This window comes from Euprymna scolopes, chromosome 12 (assembly GCF_053919585.1).
Source record: "Euprymna scolopes isolate OS-2025 chromosome 12, ASM5391958v1, whole genome shotgun sequence".
Classification (NCBI taxonomy): domain Eukaryota; kingdom Metazoa; phylum Mollusca; class Cephalopoda; order Sepiida; family Sepiolidae; genus Euprymna; species Euprymna scolopes.
This window is the reverse complement of record NC_136493.1, coordinates 73,633,025-73,655,318: the sequence shown is the minus strand read 5'-3', so window position 1 is coordinate 73,655,318 and position 22,294 is coordinate 73,633,025.

The following is a 22,294-nucleotide window of genomic DNA, read 5'->3' as shown; positions in this document are numbered from 1 at the left end:
GAGAAGATGAATGAAATATGTATACAAGTACTGAGGAAAATAGAAGGCTACCCACCATATGGAATGCTAAGAGGTTTTTTTTTTTGTTTCCCACAAAATACTAGTAATAAGAGTAGGCTTATGATGAATAGGATAAGGCTTGGGATGGAAAAAATTTTTTTGTATGCTACCTATGGGAAGAAAAGCTGATCTGTAAAGCCAAGGACGATGATAGTCCGTTTTGAAGAGGCAGATGGACCTCGATTTTATTATGCGGTTGATTACCGAGAACTTATCGATCACGCGTAGTGTCGACGGGAGTAAAGGATGCTCCTGAAATTCTGATTTAAATTATGAAGAGACCATGGGGTCACAGGGAGTTGTTGACCTTCGAGGGCGCAAGGATTAGCGCCACATGGTATTATTTATTGATATTATTTTACTTAGTATATTGAATAAAGGTATGACAGTTTTCTTTGCCAGTGGGGTGAGCATATATATCCCATTCTTAGTAAATGTGGGAAGTAGAAAATGTATGCCTTCGCCATACATTTTGATAAAAAGGGGGGAAGGAATGTTACAGAGAGAGAGAGAGAGAGAGGAGGGGAGAGTAAACGTGGAGGTAGACACGTTTACCAGAACCGAAGGTCAGCTGACCAAATTACGTATGTATGACGTGATCAGCAGATCGGGGAGATTTTTTATTTGAGCTTTGAAGAAGACGGACGTTTTTCCGTGGTCTCCCCCTCTTAACTGGGGAGGGGGAGACGAACGCTGACGTGTGTGAAGAAGAACTCACACAAGCAGATTTCACTTCCACCTGCTGCAGGACCTCTGGGGAAAGTGAAATAAAAAAAACTATATAAAACACATTCATCGTCTTGGAGTGATAAATCTTCGTCAAACAGGTATCAAGTCTCCCTTCAGAATGAGAAATTTCCAGATGGTCCGTTTTGAAGAAGCAGAGGTAGGTTCAGAAATTACATGTCACACACACGATTGCCTTTATGATAATCAAACACACAACCATTTATATTAGAGACAATCATACGCACACGAATACATTTTGATGTTATACAGTGTATACAAGAAACGTAAATGTATGCCTTCGCCTTTTGATGTTATACACCAAACGTAAAAAGTGCCCCTCGATGATAACCGTAGTGAGAACTCAGATGAAGAACAATATATAACAAACGTTAAATGGTGCCCCCTATGTAACAATACACGCATACACAAACACAAATATATGCAATTAAATAATAATTATTCTTTTATACATACAGACACGAATGTTTATGCCTACGTAATCAGTGTAGAATGAAAATTCCTGCTGCTCAGGAGATTCAAACACAGTACAAAGCAACCATTGGCTCCATTTGCAAAGCCTCTTTCTCCAGGCCATGAAACAATTGCTACGAGAATGAAGAAATAAAGAACTAATAAACACTCATTTAGGGCGCAGGCATTAGACAAACTATGATGTTCGAACGTTGAATAAATGCTAGTTGACTTACCTCTTAGTTTATACTTCCTGTAATTAAATAATAATACTTTTTATACCGACAAACACTGGTGTTTTATGCTTACGCAATCATCAGTGTAGGATGACAATTCTTATATGAATACTCGTGTTTTATCTACGGGACTACATTACATTCATAAATTGATAATTGATACGCGCATGTAACTTTTCAGAGGGATCGTTTTTTACTGGCCTCTGTAATACTCGCCCAAAGAGTCTACGATCAAAGGAAAACTTAAGTGTAATAGAAAATTCGAATATCTTGTTTTCTGGACAATATATATTTTACATCACATCTCTTAGATTGCTATGTAGTGACGATTGGTACGATGAACTTGAAATGAAAATAAAATAGCAGCAAGATAACATATTGTAGTATAGGCCATTGTTAACACAATGGCCTATACTACAATATGTTATCTTGCTGCTATTTTATAAACACTCGTGTTTACATAAAATGTAATTAATATCGCTATTTAATGAAATAGTTTACGTATCTACGTGCTCGGATCATTAAAAGGCATGAAAACTCGTGCTTAATTCAAACCTGTGCTCTTTTAGCAGAATCAATATTGACAATAGAAGAAGAATGAAATTGCAGGGGACATGGGGAAGAGTATGAAGAGAAAACGGCACTCTCGGCGCTGGTCGTCAATAGCAACTGAAATAGCTGTCTCAACTGTTGCAGCTATTGCTTTCCTAGCAGCAGAAGCAGCAAATAACAGAAAAGCAAGCAGCAATGACAATCACTTTCCTTCCATCTGTGCTATTAGCTTTATCGGACATCATCAATCATGAAGCAGAATACTCGATGGCCGAATCCGATAATAAAACGGAAGTTGGTGAGTTGAAAGAACGTCCATAGATTTCGCCCTTCTCTTTGATGGATGCTTTGCTCGAACTTCCTATTTCTCATCCGACGAATAAACGTTGTCGCCATCAACAACTGAAAAGCGCGAAAACAAGTGCACAGAAATAGAAGAAAAAACAGTCTAGAAATCACGACCCATGTGTAAAATCAATCAAGCAAAACAAAACCAAACACAATATATGTTTCACAAACACAATACATATGTTTCATATTATGAAAGTTTGTTATAAAAAGTGTATGCGCAAGTTTACATCTATTTAATCTCCTCCCCACGAGGGCAAAGTTAGACACAATATCGGTTATTAATATTGAGAAAGATCTGCTCGACTTAAAATTATTATCTGAATTGGGACAAAAATTAAAACTGCCAAAGTCTAGAAAGATTTCTCTGTTACTGACCAACAACAAACAATACAAAGTGTAGCATCAGAATGAGTACTACACTTTGCTCTTAGTCAAAAAGCGGAGCAAGTCTCTCAGTCCGTTGTTTTATAACACTTAAATAGTAACTTAATATAGCTTTTCCATCGTTACATGTGCAGATTATATGAACCTTTTGGGCTTGTGAAGCGTTCAAGCATATCTGTAATAGGCTCTGTCAATCAGTCAGTCACGTTTAATTCTAAATGGTGAAACATACAGATTGATTGTAACGCATCTTATTTTTTGATTGTTCAAGCATCACTAAAAGATGCTCTGTCAATTTGTTGCCTGCCAATCAATTATTCGATTTTGATATCGAATCTGTCTCGTTCTATCACGTGTATGATTGAAATTGCATGTTTAGGTGCGTCCACACATCTATAAAAAAAGAATGTAAGGATGCGTCGGTCGGTCCGTTCATCTCTCATGATCAAGTATCATTTACATCGCTAAACGCGCTAATTAAATGGATACATTTTAATCTGACTTTGTTTTATAAATAGTTGTTTTCTGCTAGTGTTGCTTTTAAAATAATAAGAAAATTATGTATTAGTTTTTTTAATATTTTTGATTTAAATAAAAAAAAAAATATGTTTGGACAAATACAGAGTTGCGTCCATGATTTTGATTGCGACCATTTGAAAATAATTCCGACATGGACAACATATTTTCTAAAACTGATTATGTTTTCGCGGTCAGCAATGAATATAACGCCTTTTTAGATTACTATCTGTTATTGTCCTTCTCACGCCAGTATACTTTGCTCTCATCCCGGACTGATCGTCCGACGTTGGTTGATATGCTGTCGCTAAAGTTTTGGAAGTAGTACATATGAAAAAGAAAATAAATGGTAAACCAAAGAGACAGCCCGGATATTCAAAATACAATATTCTTGATTTTAGTTATATGGTAAGTACATTTGGTATTCTTCAAAATCTAATATATACAGGAAAGTTTTTTAGAGATTGAGGGCGGTTAATTACTCCTGGTTTAGGTTCAGTTTGGCGGGTTTCAATTTTAACTTTGCAACTCACCAATTAGTTGACAATCAACCGAAAACTTTTCTCCTTTTATTTTGAAAAAATTTGAATATTGAAAGTGTGTATGTGTAACAGATCTCTAAATTGAGTTTGGTCTCTTTTTTTACTCGTCTGTTTTTTGACAAATAAATTCACCCACCGCATAGCTTTATATATCAAGTCAAGTCCAAGTCCAAGTTATTCGGAAACGCCCAAACAAATTTTACTTGTCTCGGACAATTGATCACTGGTTTACACGTGTCTACCCTCATGCACAAGATCTCTTCCAGCCTCGGCATTTGTGCACTCATATCAGTAATAACACATGAGTTGACTCTTGACCTCTCGCAAAGACCCACCTTGTCCGGACTAAACAACGTATTGCCAGACCTTCAACTATAAACCATCTTTTACAACAACGACATAAATTCGTGTAAATGTTTTATTTTCCAGCTGAGATTTTCCAAATGTATACTAGCGATTTACTCACCCTTCCGACACTTTCCCATATTTTTCTTTATGTCAAATTATACGTATTTGACATTAAAAAAACATCATCCAGAAACATAAAAAATAAAACAATAATAGAAAACGAAATAATTTAATTATAATAAAACAAAATCAATGTATTTTATTTTTCACTTCGTAGCTCAATGTTTTCTTTCTTTTATCAGAGGAGAAGTAGCAATGAAAAGTGTTTTCTACTATGAAAAGGACGGTTCGCAACGCCCGTTACTATTAATCCTAGTATATTCTGATCACTTACGACGTGTTCAAAATCAGTTTTCGGTCAGTCTAGACTTCACAGTGACCCTCACTACGTTAGTTATTTCGCATGTTTTTTTCTCGTGTGTTTTTTTCTCCACATGTTTTCCAATATGGGCTTTTCACTTCATCCTCCTTCGAGACCCCCAAAAGGTATTTGATGATAGGAACACATGATGCATTTCTGTTTTCACTCTGGAAACTCTCCATCAAAGATTTATGTTTAGGTTAATTACTGACTGATGGTTAAGTTTCTCTACCGGCCTCAACGGTTCCGGCATGTTCCTCACCGAGATACAGAAAATTTATTTGATTAACGACTTTCATAGCTTATTTCACTTTCTAATAATCTGACGAAAGACTGTTTTGTTTCTAATCTACCATGGGTCAGGTAATAAAGGGGGATCTCATGGACAATTATATAGCTGTCCTCTATCGATTCTGTGGGAATCTGAATGATCACCGCCCAGATTCCATCCATGACACTGCCACCAACAACACAACGTTTGACAGGACTTCCACCTGGTAATTTTTCATTATTCTAGCTTCGTATTTCGTGAACAATTCGAGTAAACATGGCTCGTTGCTACCTATCACATAAATCGTTTACATTGGCACGCAGATCCATTGTGCGGTTGTCTCGCACTTCTTCGCCTGATATTCTCTTAAAGGAATGACTATAAATCTATAAATTCATTTTCCTGTTTATACCTGCTAACTTTTGGCCAGTTTCGAGTGGAGGATAAATCTTAAACGTATTGTTGTTGAAAAGGATTATGTGAGATAAAGGAGTCTTGTAGTTTAATTACTTTTGAAATAATTATTTAGATTGTTTTTTACAAAAAGAGTCACCACTTATCAAGGCCCGGTGGGCACTCAAGGATAAGGGTTAATGAGTGTGCAGTAGTCAATGGGAAATGTCGCTGATACCGTGCGTAGTGGAAATTTGGTAAATTGGATTACTTAAGGAGATGGCTCATCAAGAACTTCTTCGCGTTGGCCTTGAAGACGACTATATTGTAGTCAGTTGGAAAGTAAGAAAACAGAACAGAATTCCACAGGGGCGCAGTTCTTAGAAAGAAACTTTATTCATGGAATCTACATTTAGGTTATGGTACAGATAAAGAGAGAGGTGAAATTATTTATAGTGGTTTCAGCTAGACGAGTGTTTTTCGTGAAAGTCGGGTCAGGGGGACCATAGATTTGAGCTCAGACGAGCACATTGCCATGAAAATAACCATAAAGCAGAGACTAGCTCGCAACGTCTCTTCTGTGGGAAAGAGGTTGCAGGAAAGAGAAAAAACATCCCCACTAAGCTACGAAGGCTATTTTGCGCTCTGCCAAGGCAGGATAAATAGCTTCTAGCAGCTCTTGCCGAGATTTGGCAACAGTACTCCATCCTTAAACGTACTTGGCTCTTATACAGGTAGAGAATTGCACTAGTAGTGAAATATCTACTAGAACGGTAGAACGATCCCCCCCATTTTTGCAGCAGCCTTTGCAACAGATTTGATGTACGTGTTCCATCTCAGATAAGGAGTAAAGGTCAGACCTAGAAGCTTGTCAATACATGGAGCCTCCCCAAGACAAGAGCCATTCATTTCAATTGATGCCAGATTTCAATTGATGACAGGCGGTGATCAGAGCGTTGATGATGTAAAGATACATACTTGGTTTTAGATGCATTTAAATTAACCAACCACCTCTTTCCCCATTACACCACGTGATCCAGATCAGAAGAGAGAGAGATCTTAGTAGTTTACGGCCTCTGAAGTATTGCCATAGATGGTAGTGTAGTCAGCATAAATGTTTACGAATGATCTTAGGATGTTATTTGAGAGATCATTAACGTTGATCAGGAAGAGACTTGGGCCCAGGATGGACCCCTTAGGGACTCCAGCATTAATACTGTGGGCCTTTGATTTCTGCCTTCCAACCGCTATTTTTATGAACCTATCAGAGTAAAATCATTTAATAATTGAAAAGACATTTCCGTATTACCGTATTTGGGTATTTTGATGAGTAGACCTTTATACAATACCCCATCAAAGCCTTTGATATGTCAAGGGCAATTGGTTTAGAAAGGAAGCCTCTGTCGAGAGATTCACTAATCCTATGAGATATAACTGTTAGCACATCTGCTGTAGATCTAGCAGAGTGGAAACCATATTGCATGTCATTGAAAATATTATTTTTGTTGAGGTGGTTGACTACTTCTCTATTTACAACAGATGCTAACAATTTATTCATGACAGCGAATTTTAAGGTTGTATGAATGAGGTTAAGGTAATATTGTATCCATACACTTACAAAGAAAGTTGATGTTAACGGTCAGAGTGACTATATATTCCAAATGTTGATGTTAACGGTCAGAGTGACTATATATTCCAAATAATTCGATAGACAGTCTCATAGGTTCACAGAAAAATCAATAAACAACGACATTGTTAACAGAAAATATATTTTATTTCGGTAGTGCTGGAACAGGGATTAAAAAAACCCAGATAATATAAACTTTTTTTTAAAAAAATGTATTAAAGGGCATCATTGCAGATTAAATTTTAGACCAGCGACTGGACGAAATCAATCTTATCGCGTCCTTGTGTGGTTTGACTCCAATGGTTCCAATACATTTGCGTGGGCGCAAACTGTATTTTCGCGTCAACCATTCATTACTCGATGCGACAATTACTCAAGGTTAAACCTTGTTTATTTGCATTCAAAGAAAATACTACACCAAAATGTGTGACTGCTACATGACAAAATTCATCAGCAGAAGACGGCATTCGCTATTTGAACTTAGGAAATAGGGATGAACAGTAAAAGTTCATAAAAAGTAAGTAACGCAGTATAGAGCTAGGGATTGTTTTCATAATTAATGCAAGGATATTATGAATAGTTTATAGCATGCATGGTAGTTAATTCATCTAAATAATTCGATCATTGCAAAGAATGAAACATATTGTGGCGATTATGGTTATGAATGTAGGTGGTATGACACTTAAGATGATGGTTGCGTATGTATCAAGGGAGATGATTTAGCCAGTTTTATCGCTAAATATCCGTCGTCTACTACTTCTTGCAAAATGCAATCGGCAATATGTAAAGATCTTGGGAAGTAGTATAAACTGGAATTTATTTGTCGATAATGAGGACGAAAAATACATTTCATTAATCCCAACATTAACCTTAGTCTCAAATGTTTGTTGAGAATACCATGACTAGATCGAGGGCGAAAGTCTAAATTTGATTTCGAGTTGTAGAGGTGGTGGTTAAGAAGCAATGTCGCACGCGATAATGAAAACAAATATAAGCAATGCATCGAAACAGTAAAAATGTTATGATTCGCATGTCAAAGTAAATGCTAAAATCGATATAAACAATCAGCTATTATTGGTTTCTTAAAATAGGCTTTCAATTCTTTTAGTAATGTACTAATTCTATACGGAAGAAGTACTTTGACGGATGATTCAAGATTTTGACATCGGAAATCTGCAAGTTAAGATTGATTTAGAAATAGCTGATAATTTGTAGACACTGGTTGATTTATGGTTCTCCACTAATTCTCTTTTTCGTAAATCTCTCTCTCTCTCTTTCTCTCTCTCTCTCTCTCTCTCTCTCTCTCTCTGAATCGTTCTATGAAACAGCTTTTATGTCATGCTTTGATACAAAGCACGATAGAATATTCCTTAATAGTTTTTACTACAATGTGTCACGTAAGCTTTGCTCCACATTGGCTTCATAGAGAAGGCTTCGTAGAAATTAAGAGAAGCTGTACCCGAGATGATTTCGATTGTGTCGCTTGAAAGCTTCTTTTCCGATTTAGGTTGCTGAACCGTTTACAACAATTTGCTGCAAGGCGTTATCATGCTGCAGTAGTTCAAACAATTTAGCGGCATTCGCCTTAGGTGCGTTGAACTGGCTTTCTTCTGAAGGAGAAATTGTCAAGGAAATATTACATTCACAAGAGGTCTTCAGTCACATGTACACTGTCTGCTTCTTTCACGTGATTCTATCTTGTGCAAATCTTTTGCCAGTATTGAATTGAATAATTCATGTTAATAGTATATGTGTTAATATAAGCGAGAGTTGTAGTGCTATTATTATTATTATTATTATTATTATTATTATTATTATTATTATTATTATTATTATTATTATTATAAAAACTATCCAGTTATGCAACACGCGCAATACAAAGCTTTGTCTCACAGATTGTGCAATTCTGTTCAATACTTTAAGGATCTCTACGATCATATTACTTACATTAATCGTCGTCGGCCTATCTCTCGTATCCGAGAATTTCAGTTACCTCTCCCTTCAGTGTTTGGATCGCGGGTGGCTTCTCAGACCAATCTGAGCATGAAATTTGGGTGGGCAGATAAGACAAGCAATACTTGGCAAGGGACGGGGTTGTTCAGTACAATTTTTCTTGCTTGCCTTTTGATCTCCACCAGTCTTTTTTCTGCTTCGTATCATTTGGTACAGTGTATGATAGATTGACGCCACAGGCACCGATCCAGAGCTCTTGTTTCCCATATGTGAAGATCAAATTCGGTGTTTTTTAGGGTGGACTTGAGTTGGTCCTTGTATCGCTGTCGGGAGCGGCCGATAGATCTTTTTCCTGTGGCCAGCTCCGAGTACAGGGTTTGTCGAGGGAGCCTGTTTTCATCCACTCTGAGGATGTGTCCCAACCAACGGAGTCTGTGCCTCATGGTGGTGGCCTCATTATTGCAACTATTTGGTCTCTTAAGAACGCTTGTGTTGGTTACATAGTCATACGATTTGATGTTCAGTATAGCTCGAAGTTTTTGTTGGTGGAGTTTTTCGAGTTTAATGAGATCACTTTGGTACATAGTCCAGGTCTCATACCCCTCCAAAAGCGTAGGGATGACAATCGCGTGGTATACCATAAGTTTAGTTTTTATTTGGAGACGCACTTCGTCAGTTTACCGAAAGCTCCATAGAAAGCCGAATTGGCCTTACCTATTTCATTCTCAATTGAGCACTTTTCCGATATTATGCTACTGAGATATGGAAAATGACCTACTTGCTCAAGAGGAGGGTCGTTTATGTGAATACTTATGTCCTGAAAGGTGGTGTGTGATACTGGTTGTACTAACACTTTTGTCTTACCGATATTAACAGAGAGTCCGAAGCGATGGTAGGCTACTGTGAAGTTGTTTACGGATCTCTAGATGTCTTCCTTGGAATGGATTATGTTGTCATCTGCATATTGGAGCTCTGTGATGTGTTGGAATTTCACAAGGCTTTGAGATTTTAGTCTAGCAGGGTTGAAAGTCCCCCATCATAGCGGTACCTAATGTCCACACCCGGGGGGGGGAAGTTTGTGCAACATTGCAGCAAGATATAAGGAAAACAGAGTAGGTGCCTTGTTTTAGTCTACAGGTAACTGGAAACTATTTTGTTTCCTTGCCCTGATGCGATGGATATCCTGACATGCAGTGCCTGGATGCGTTCTACAAAGTGGATTGAGTAACCAAATTGTTTGAGAACTTTCCACATTTACATCCCTTGGAATGCTATTGAAGGCTTTTTATAGGTTATAAATTTTTTTATATAGGTTATAAAATACAAGAAAGAGGGGTTTCTGTTGTTCCCTGCATTTCTACTGCAGCTGTCTAGCACATAAAATCATATCTATTGTCCCCGAGAGGCACGGAAGCCGCACTGGGTTTCTGGGAGGACTGATTCCGTGGCTTTCAGCAAGCGATTCAGTAGTATGCGGGCAAAGATTTTTCCAATTATGGTCAAAAGAGCAATACCACGGTAATTACCGCATGATTTTCGGTCATCCTTTTTTAAGATAGTTACTATTACTGCGTCTTTCAGATCCTTTGGTACTTGACGTTCTTCCCACATCTTAAGAATGAGAGTGAATAGTGTTGTTTTCAGATGTTGTCCACCATGGTGGATAAGTTCGGAAGTGATTTTATTAGGCCCGAGGACTTTATTTCCTTTCATTTGCTCCATCGCAATCTGAAATTCTTGAAAGGATGGTGGTGCATTCATCCATAATTTCGCTGGATACTGTGGGGCTATTTTAAGAAAGTCCTCATCTGCGGCAAATTCTTTATTGAATAGAGTGGCAAAATGCTCCTTCCAACGACCCAGAATTTATTGTGGATCGTTGAAGATAGTAGCATTGTCAGCTGCAAGGAATGATCCGGTTGAGGATCTAATAGGACCAAAAATTTGTTTTACACCGGCATGGAAATTTCCAAGGTAGCGGGTTTCTGGAAAACCCTTCAATTCTAAAGCTTTTAACTGCCACCATTTGTTTTCTAGTGCCTGTAATCTTGATTAGCACTGTTTTTTGCAGTTTCTGTAGATGTTGGTCTTATGCTGACTTCGAGGGTCTTGTTCATGAGCTTGAAAGAATATATTAATTTCAGCACAGTTTTCATCAAACCAGTCTTGATTTTTCATTTTCTATACACCGACTGTGACTTTTACTGATTCATTAATGACCTTACTGACTGACAACCATTCTTCTTCAAAGAATTGGTCGGGTTTATACAAAGGCGTTGTTCGATGGTGTGCTGGTATTTTGTTTTTACCTCTGTTAAGTAAAATTTTGGGAGATTATATTTTTTTCCAAGGTTGCTGTTTTAAGTCAAATTTGGGCTCCTTTCTGGTGGTATATTTAGCACATGTGATTACCAGACGGTGATCAGTCCAACAGTCATCTACACTTAGTGATGGTTTAGTAATGTGGATATCCTTTTTATCTTTCTGACAGACGATCTCAGCATTAGTACCTTCTAGACTATATCGTCTAGAAGGTACTAATGCTGAGATCGAGGATGGTCTTAAATCTATTTGGGAACAATCTAGAACAGGATCGGTCGTATGGTGTACATGGTGGAAAGACCACATTCCACGCATAAGAAATACTTGGACCAGATATGCAAACTCACTTTGAACAAGTTAAGTGAAACTGCGCCAGAAGATACGTAGGACCTACTGTAACGCATTTAACATAGAGTCCCCTAAAACTAGTGCCGAAATACGTTGTTTCGGCAGAAAAAGGAAACTGAGGGACTCCTTGGAGGTCAACTCAAGAAAGAAAAACTATATTTCGGGGAAATAAATATTCGGAGGGAGTGTTCTGGGGTAGTTAACACCCCTATATTTATGACAATATGGATTCGTTTCGTACTATGTAAACCATACATTTCTGCCTTCTAGCAGAGTACACATGGGTAGTTTAACCGCTCGCAGTGAACACCAGAACTATTTCACCTTAATATTGTGATTCCCTAAACAGGACCACAACAGCTATTTTAATAAACAGAATTGCCGAATCTGGGGCGATGATAATCCACAAGCTATGGTCGAAACTCATTACATCTTGAAAATATCATTGTTTGTTTCATCATGATGATCCAAGCATAACATTTAACAGTGAACGGTACAAAAAATATGTTTACCAACTTTTCCTACCTTAACTGGAAGGCATTAATTACGAACATGCGCTCCATCAGGATACAGCCACAAGCCGTACATGCGTGGTATTGAGAGAAACATTTGATAAATGAATAATTTAATGAAATAGATTTTTCAATAATCGTTCGTGCAATTGAATTATTTTCTTTTAAAATACTTAAAGTTCCATGTCTTCGCTGATAAACCAGACATAATAGACCACTTATAAGACAACATTCGACTAATTATTTTCGAAATGCAGCCTCAGTAAAAATGCGAAATTGATTAATTTCAAGAAATAAATCATATTGTGTTGCCAAGATAAAACAAAAATTAAATATGGCCAATTTCTAGCCATTCTCCATATTCATATGAATCTCAATATTTTTATTTTTCATGCCTCCTTTTTTTTTATTCCTGATAATAAACTTCTTGTATCAGTATTTACTTTCACCGATAACCTTTGTATGTTTGATCCCTCCTTCTGGATACTTTCCTTTAGTTTACTTGCAGCTGATAGATCTTTTGAAGGGATTCATACATATGAGAGATTTTCCTGTAATAAACGCCTATTGTATATATATATATATATATATATATATATATATATATATATATATATATATATATATATATATATATATATATATGGGGGTTTATCTGTTGTTATTCGTGTGTTGTTTTTCTTGAAGTAGAAAATGGATTTTTTTCTATTTTAAATTTCACCCTTTCACGCTATCTCTCTTGAGCCATCATGCTTGTGTCCTTTTCATTTCTTCCTCTTACCCTCTCTTTTTCTTCCTCACAGTTTTAAATGTCTAAACCATTCTCGGTCTTTCTCTTATTCTGTTCCTCTCTGCCTTTTTCATTACTATTTTTGGAGGTTTCTTCTTTTTTTCTATACATTTTTCCCCTTCCCTTTCTGGTTGATAAACCCTCCCGTTTCCATTCACGAACTCTTGGAAGATCTTGTATCTTTTTTAGTTTTTTCCCCTCTTTTATTTGTTTAATTTTTTGCATCTTTTGTTTTAATATGTATATATATGTATATATATATATATATATATATATATATATATATATATATGTTTGTGTATTTACTTTTGTAATTTTGTATTTTTCAAATTTTAAACTTTCAACTTTTATCAATAGTTTTTTCTCACTTCATTTCGTCCTTATTGTTTGAAACACTTTGACGCTCTTTGTTTTTTTCCTTCTGGTCCATGTCAGACTTTAATTATTATTATTGATTGTTAACCCTATCTAATTAACTCATATTTTAAGTTTTTTCTATAATTTTTAATTGAACAGCTTCTTTCCTTGAAATTATAGAAAGGATTTCGTTTGTCTTTTATTGCTCCTGTATGGCGAATCTAACACCCGAATATCTGTGTCGTGCACGATCCTTTGGGGCTAATACTACACCCCTTTAAAATATTTTAATGTGTATGAAATATATTTCATGCACAAGAAGTGTTGATACACGATCTCTTCGTGAACTTTTGTTTATTCAAGAATCCTGACTAGGATTACTTCTTTGGATTATTTCTTCAGTGCCTCTTTGGAATCTTTACAAACTTTGAAAACTACGTTCTGAATTATTCTACATGCGAGTCTACTGGATATTAACTTTTGTTCCATGTGATTTTATTTTGAAGTACACCTATCCCTGCTGGATATCTTCCAAAGAATTTTAGTTGTTTTACATGATTAACGTTCTTATATTTTTTCTTTTTCTTGTTATTTCCTTATTTTTCCGTACTTAATTTTATTTATAGTTTGTAATATATTATATTATACTCAACTATTCTTTGTGAAAAAGGCTTTATTTTTTAATTCTTTATATTGTCTAAAATAAAAAATGTTTACCCTTTTACCTTTTATTTTAAAGACTTTTTTTTTTAATTTGTATTTTTATTTAGTTTTTGTTTCTTTCTTGTTATTATTTTTTTTTACATTCATCATATTTTTCTCCCCCTCATTTTTACTATTTCTAATCTGAATGTTTTTGAATTCGGTGTTGTCGTTTAAACGAATAGTATAATACCGGCTATTTCCTCTTTTGTTGAGAAGAATTTAACTCAGAATTACCATGGCCTATAGAGGTTTCTCCCCTATTCCCCTTTCTATAACCTTAAATTCACTTGATAAATATAATAAAGTTCGTATATAAGTTTACTCTTTATTCTTTTAACTTATTCTAATTTTTGCTCCGCTTTATCGGGTAGTATTATATTTTTCTTGTCATTGAAAAATTATTTTTCAGCTTTACTTTATAATAATAATAATAATAATAATAATAATAATAATAATAATAATAATAATAATAATAATAATAATAATAAATGTCCAATGAATTCATATATACCTGTACTTATATTTGTTTTAAATTTTATTAGGGTTTTCTTTTTGATGGTCTGTGTGAAAACCCTAAATAAGACAAAATAAACTAAATATAATTATCTATGAATTTTTTTGCAAACTTAATAATAAAAAAAACCATCATAAGAAGGGGATTATAGAGGAGCTTCTATAGCATCTCTTTCTCTATGACGTTTTTTCTTATTGAACTTGCAAATAATCTCATATGAGTATATTATAAATACATCTTTGGTTTGGAATGTTTACTTCCGATATATATGCTCTGAAAATGTACATTCATTTTCATTGAGCTTAATTGATTGTGGCAGTTTGGAAAAATTATTGAACATGTACATTAAAAGTATATATTTCTATATAATCACATACATATATGTATATATGCATATGTGTAGGTATGTATGCATGTATGTGTGTATGTATATGTATGTGCATCTATGTATATGTATGTATGTGCATGTATGTATATATGTGTGTATGTATATATATATGTGTGTCTGTGTATATGCGTGTATATGAATTATGTGTATATGTATTATGTGTGTATGTATATGTATTTGGAGCTGAAGGATTCGTGCGAGCGTGTTTTAAAAACACACAGATGCTCTAGCGTCATATATAGCTTCTCCTAGTCTTATCATCCGCACGTGAAGGTCGCTAGTTCTGCTACGCTAACGGGGCTCTGGTGAATAGCCAGTATTCAGCCCTAGGAAACTGGATTCCCACTGTCTTGTGCGATAAGGTTTTTGAACCAAAGGTCAAGGGTGAGGTAACCCTGATAGAAACTCCCAGAAGAGCTTAAGCCCTGTTGACTGCGGCATTCATGACCCACCGGCGTGTAGATCCTGCTCTGGTGCCCAGCTACCTAAGTTCCAGTCATGGGTAAATAATATTAGCGGAGTAGAAGGAGCTCCTGCAAGCAATAATAATAGAAGAGAACAACTCTTACGAAAAATCTGCGATCAAAACAATTAATAGTCATCTTGCAATGGCTTGTCACTGGGTTATTGTTGCGGAGACTTAGAGAGTGGCACTCGTCTTGTACAAGCGATTGTCACTTTAATACAACGATGTATAAATGTTACTTGAGATCTATCTTTTATCTCTTATCTTTTTATATTTTATCTTTATTTGTCGTTTATTTCTATTGCAAGTCCTATGTCGATGGAGGAATGGCAACGTGTACAGACCTGACCAGTTGGAGGTACACAGTCACAAATCTGCACGAGGAGACAGGAACCATATCTTAACATCGTTGCTGTGCCGTCACATGACAGAGGCCAACTCCGGTGGGGGTCTCTGTGAAAGAGCAGCCCTATTCAGGAAGAGCACTGCTCACCCAATGTCTTGGGAAAGTGCTAGAAAAGGTGCACCAAAAATTGTCTGTCATACTATAACTGATTAGTCTCCTGGCTAACGGTGGTTCATGTAAACAAGAAGAAAACAAAAATGTATCTCCAAAAATGAGTAAAACTCAATTTATGCTGTTGGAATGTATGCACTCTTCTTGATAAAATGTCATCCAACCGCCCAGAGCGCAGAACAATGCTTTTCACTGCAGAATTATGGAGACTTGATATAGATATTGCTGCTCTATCAGAAACCCGTCTCGCGGGAGAAGATCAAATGACAGATATCATCAGGCTACACTTTCTTCTGGATTGGTAAACCAGAGTGTATCCGGAGAAATGGTGAAGTAGGTTTTACAATTAAAACATCCTTGGTTGATAGTATGGAATTTCCTTCCAGTATCTGTGACCGAATCATGAATTTTGTGTTACTCTCTCACAAAACGGATTTATCACTATTCTTTCGGTCTATGCACTAACCCTTCAAGCGAATGAAGATGACATCTTGTGTTTCTACGAGTCTCTGCGCTCCGTTGTTGCATCTACATCAATTAATGAAAAACTTGTTATTCTTGGCGATTTCAATGCCCGTGTTGGGAAAGACTATGAGACCTGGAGTGCTCTTGGCCGCTATGGTATCGGTACCATGAATGCAATTGGCCTTACGCTACAAGAGCTGTATTCAGAATTTAATATTCCTATCTGTAACACTTTTTTTCGCCGTAAACTGATGCACAAAGCTACTTGGATACATCCACTTTCAAAGCATGGGCACCTAATTGACTTCATCATAACTCGAAAATGCGACCTTCGAGATGCATATACTGTTGGTGTCATATACAATACTGAATGTGACACCGATCACAAGTTGGTGAGAGGAAAGTTTAATCTACGAATCTGTAAGAAAGTTCGTCATAGTGGCATTAAGATGCCTGGCCGTACTGATGTCGCCAAGCTAAAGTTGTCTGATGTTCAAAAGAATATGGTGAAAAATCTCGATAATCTTGCATTTTTTGGTACATGAGTGAATTTTAAGACTCAGGTTTATTCTGCTGGTGCTGAAGTTTTTGGCTTCAAGAGGGATAAGAACAAGGACTGGTTTGACGACAACAATCTGAAAATTAATCAGTTGCTGATGAATAAACATACAATTTATGAATCCTTACAACAATTAATTTGCGACAATAGAAAGAGGTCAAAGACGCATTGCAACGTGAGCTAAGAAAAATGAAAAATGAAAAACAAATGGTGGATGAATATAACGGAGCAGATCCAAAATGGGTTTTACAATAAATTCGAAGGAAGTTTTTGACTCCCGTACCAAGTATTTGGTTCTCCTACCTCTTAAATATATCCCCTGATGTCAAAAGATGATTCTGTTGTCATTAAAGATCCAGAAAATATCTTGAAAAGATGGCAAGAACACTTTACTGATATATTTCACAATTCCTCAGCAGTAGATGTTGATGCAAATGATAGCCTACCACAATGTGATATCATATTCAGAATGAATCGTTTGTCTAATCTGGGTGAGGTGTAGCTGGCTATCGCACAAATCAGCGGTGGCAAGGCACCTTGTTAGGATGGTGATCTGGTAGAACTTCTCAGGATTGGAGGTGTGAATATTGCTAATGCTATTCTTGGTTTTGTTGAGGAAATCTGGACCGGTGCTCCTGTTCCACAGGATTAGATTGATGGTGTCTTAGTGATCCTGTTTAAAGGAAAGAGATAGAAGAATGTTTGTGACCACTAATGTAGGATTACGCTTTTGGAAGCTGCGGGGAAAGTTATCGCACGACTTCTATTGAACAGGTTACTGGAGGATGTTTGTCCTAATGCTATTCCAGTGTCACAAAGTGGCTTTAGGTCTGGCAGATGAACTTTGGATATGATTTTTTCAGCCCGGCAAGTGCAGAATAAATGCATTGAACAACAGATAGCGCTGTATCAAGGGTTTGTGGATCTGACCAAAACATTTGACACTGTCAACAGGGATGTTCTCTGGTTGAGCTTAGGGAACGTAGGGTGTCCTCCAACCTTTGTTAGAATATTCAAGGAACTGCATAGGGGATGAAAGTTCGAGTCTCGTTTAACAGAAAATTGTTTGAGGAAATCCCAGTTGACAATGGTGTCAAACAAGGTGATATTCCTGCTCCTGCTCTTTTCTCTATATATTTTGCTGCTTTACTTGCTCATGCGTTTCGGGATTGTGATAAGGGTGTCATGTTAAAGTTTCGAACCAAAGGTCGCATTTTTAATCTTTGCAGATTTAATGTTAGAACCAAGCTGCAATGAGTTACTGTATGAAGACGATGCTGTTTTTTAGCTTTGTTGACTCCCGAACTGCCTTTGCTCTAAGGATCAGTCTGTCTAAAACAAAGGTGATGTTCACACTCCTGCACCGGGCCAGTCATACGTGGAGTCGAACATCATGGTTTGTGGTGATAGACTAGTAGTTGATTCGTTTGTCTACCTTGGTAGTTCTCTGTCGTGGGGTGGCTCTCTCGACACTGAAATCCGTAGACGACTTTAGAAGGCATCTGTAGTTTTTGTAATGTTGGAGAATAGAGTGTGGTCTGATCATGGCATCACAGACAGGACTAGGATCTGCGTTTATAAGACCTGTGTGCTAACCACACTGCTGTATTCATCGGCGATATGGACATTGCATCAAAAGCACATTAAATGACTTGAACGATTTCACCAAAAATGTTGAGGCGTATCTTAAACATACAGTGGCAAACACAAGTACCCTATGCTGAAGTCCGTGTGAGAGCACGTTGCTCTAGTGTTGAGCCCCTTGTAATCAGATCTCACATGCGTTGGGTGGGCCACTTGGTTCGAATGAAAGATTGTAGGCTGACAAACAAATTTTTTACGGGGAGCTGGAAAATGGCAAGCGCCCTTAACACAAGTCTAGGAAGAGGTTCAGGGATTCTACAAATAATAATTTGAAAGTCTTACAAAGCGACATCGACACATGGGAAGAACTTACTCTGCAAAGGCCGAAGTGACGAAAGCTTGTACGTAAAAATTGTGATGCTTTAGAGAAAAGAAAGCGGGCCCACAGCAATCTGAAACGAGAGCTTCGCAAAGGTTTAATTGATGGTCTTAAACATGGCACACAAAGCTGAAAATGCGACACTTGTGAACGAGTGCTTTTGTCAAAAGCTGGCTACGTCAACCACCTTAAGTCGCAAAAAACTCCTATTCAGGTCAACTTTGCACCTTTTAGTCCGAACCAAACGATCTGTTTATTATGCAGCAAAGTTTGCAATTCTACTGCTGGTTTGAGAAGATATGTGATTGTTTATAGGAATACCCTTCGACCTTCGGAGGAAAACTCAGTGGAAATTGCTAAATCTGTATGCCATATCTTCTTCAAAGGTGTGCAAATCTGCAGCAGAAGTGCAGAGTCATCTGAGATAGCATCGACGACGAGATTGGGAGAACTCAGTATTACGACGATCATCTGGAAATATGCAGCAAACATCATATGTATGTATAAAAATGACAGTCTTCAGTGGCATGTCTGTGTGAGGGTGTGCAAGTCGCTGGCAGGACTAAAAAGTCATTTTCGTGCCCATAAATATTCAGTAACTGAGGGAGTGGCACTCATCTGACAAGACGCTGCAATCATCATATATATATATATATATATATATATATATATATATATATATATATATATATAAAAGTGAACGTGTCTCTGTGTGTGTCTCTGTGTGTCTGTGTACATTTCCCTACGCAATAACTCTGTCAATTGTTAGTCTACAGGCTCGAAAATTCAAATACAGGGTACTGAGATTTGGGAAAATCGATGTGATCGGTTTTTGGCCAGAAATCTGGCGATTAAGGGGTCAAATTTCAACGATTAGACCTTTGAGAACTCTACCAAATTCCTCCAACAATTTTGGGTCTAAACACTGGAAATTTTAGATATAGGTTCATTGGGAATGGATCTAACTTAATAACTCGATTTGAGCCCAAAACAATAAATTTTAAGGGGTCATAATATGGGTCAAAGTTTAAAAAAATTGACCTCTGCGGTCTCTTCCAAATTATTCAGACAATTTCTGGTCTAAATATTTGAAATTTTACATAAAGGATATTCAGAGATAGGGCAAGCTTTGTCATCAATTTAGGTCGAAAATATTTAGTTACCAATATATAAATGTATGTATGTATGTATGTATGTATGTATGTATGTATGTATGTATGTATGTTAGCATGTCTGACTTAAACTTTCAATAGAGGCGACGGATTTTACAAGGATCAGTATCGTTTTAAAGTTCGACCTTTCATACGACAACTATCGAAAAATTGACTAAAAACATTAATATCTTCTCCTTCAACTGGGCACTTTTCTACAGGGGGGGGGCGATATTTTTAAAACTTATCCTCTCCTTTAGATTATCTAGCATTAATTTAAAAAAAATTGTCGCTTCCGGTTTGGCGTTGGTCGTAACAGCATAAACGTTAGGTTTTACCCCGTTCTTTTCCTCCTTTGCGGTACGGGTTCGAGCCTGCTTTCCTACTACCACTTTTATTTTTGCTCAACATACACATCCAAACAACCGGGAAACGCCGGACTGAAATGCTAGTATATATATATATATATATATATATATATATATATATATATATATATATATATATATAATGTAAGCGGACTTGCAAGGCCACATGGGAGACAACCAAGCAAAAAACCTTAAGCAATATTCATCTCAAAGCAGCAAATGTGAAACTCGCCTGCCAGGACACTATATGTATATATGCATGCAGATTTAGGCATATTTTATTGGTTTGAAAATGTAGGTCCTTTTTTTTACCTTTTCATAAAATCTTTATATATATATATATATATATATATATATATATATATATATATATAGCCGAGGTTTGAATCTAAGACGATCGTGTTGACAGTCGGCAGTTCCACCCATTGGCCCACAGGATCGGTGCCCGCAAATAACGTCGACAAATATCTATTTTAAACAAATATTCGTCCACCACTTTATATATATAGATATATATACTCATATGGATATATATATATGGATATCTATTATATATATAAATCCGTAATCCTGTCTGTTTGTTCACAATTTGATTAATATATACAAAACTTCCTGCTGAAAACGGTTATCTATATAAATCTTATTTACTATAAGATTTTCTATATAAATAAATAGCATCACGATCAATATATATATATATATATATATATATATATATATATATATATATATATATATATATATATATATATACATACACACTATATTGAAGGCAATGTACATAATAGAACTGATCTAATTTGCATATTATATTAAAGAAAATCTTTTTAAATAATTCGCTCAATTAAAATTACTGATTATAGTAATGTCATTGATGTAATTGTTCTATTTAAAAGTATTATTTAAAGTTAATTTATTTAAATTATTTTAATTCAAGTTATTTTGTACTATTTGCTAAACTGGCATATTTTAAGTAATTTTCGCTGATATTTCACTTCCGGTTATGAACGGATATAGTTTTTAACCAAATCGAGAGATATGGTGATAAAATGATTTGTTTTAATAATTTATTTTCTATAAATGTAAAAGTTACAAATATTGATAAAAAAATAAATAATTAGGCTAAGGATGATTTTATTTTTCGACGAAATATTTTAAATCGTTAGCCCTCTATTAAAGTCTCGGCTATAAATGTCGATTCATTGTAACGTTTACCAAAAGGTTAAAATTTATTTCCTACGGACGATTTTAAAATCATTTTTCAACTATTCACTTGACTGTCTGAATTTTATTATCGTTTCCATAATACTTTGAAAAAGAAACAAGGTAAATGCTTTTTATATCAGATATATTCCTACGCGTTTTTTTTTTTTTTTTTTTTTTTTCACTTTTTTTCTTCGATTTTCTTTTGAGAAAGATCTTATGTTTTCCTGTCTGGGTAATTGATTTAGTTGATAATATATATTTGTGTGGGGGAGTTTCGACGTAATTATGGGTTTTTTTTCGGGGGGAGGGGGGTGTCGCTTTATGTCTTAGCGTCACTCAAAGAAAAATAATTGCAGAAGTACAAAAATGCGGGTGCTTTTATCTGTTTAGTACTTCTGCAGTTTACGAACCGTGCTATTTTTTAGATATGATTTACAAGTGTAATTCAATTTTTGCCGTATCTTTTGTTTATTAAATTTTTATGTGAAAGTCCTTCCTTTATTAAAAATGGGGTACTTTTTATATACACAACCAAGCATAGTTTATTCGCAAAAATCCTAATTTACATTTTTGGGAGCAACACAAACTGAAAACGGACCTGTACCTTTTTTCTACGTAATGTAAAACTTTCGTTTACATTTTTACCAGTGGTACAAGAAATGTCGTTTACCCAGAAGTTTTGGTTTCGAACCTGTAATTACATAAATATTAAAAGAATGCCAATTAGTATTGTGTAATACAAATATATCCGTAGCAAAGCTCGGGTAAATCGGCTAGTATATATATATATATATATATATATATATATA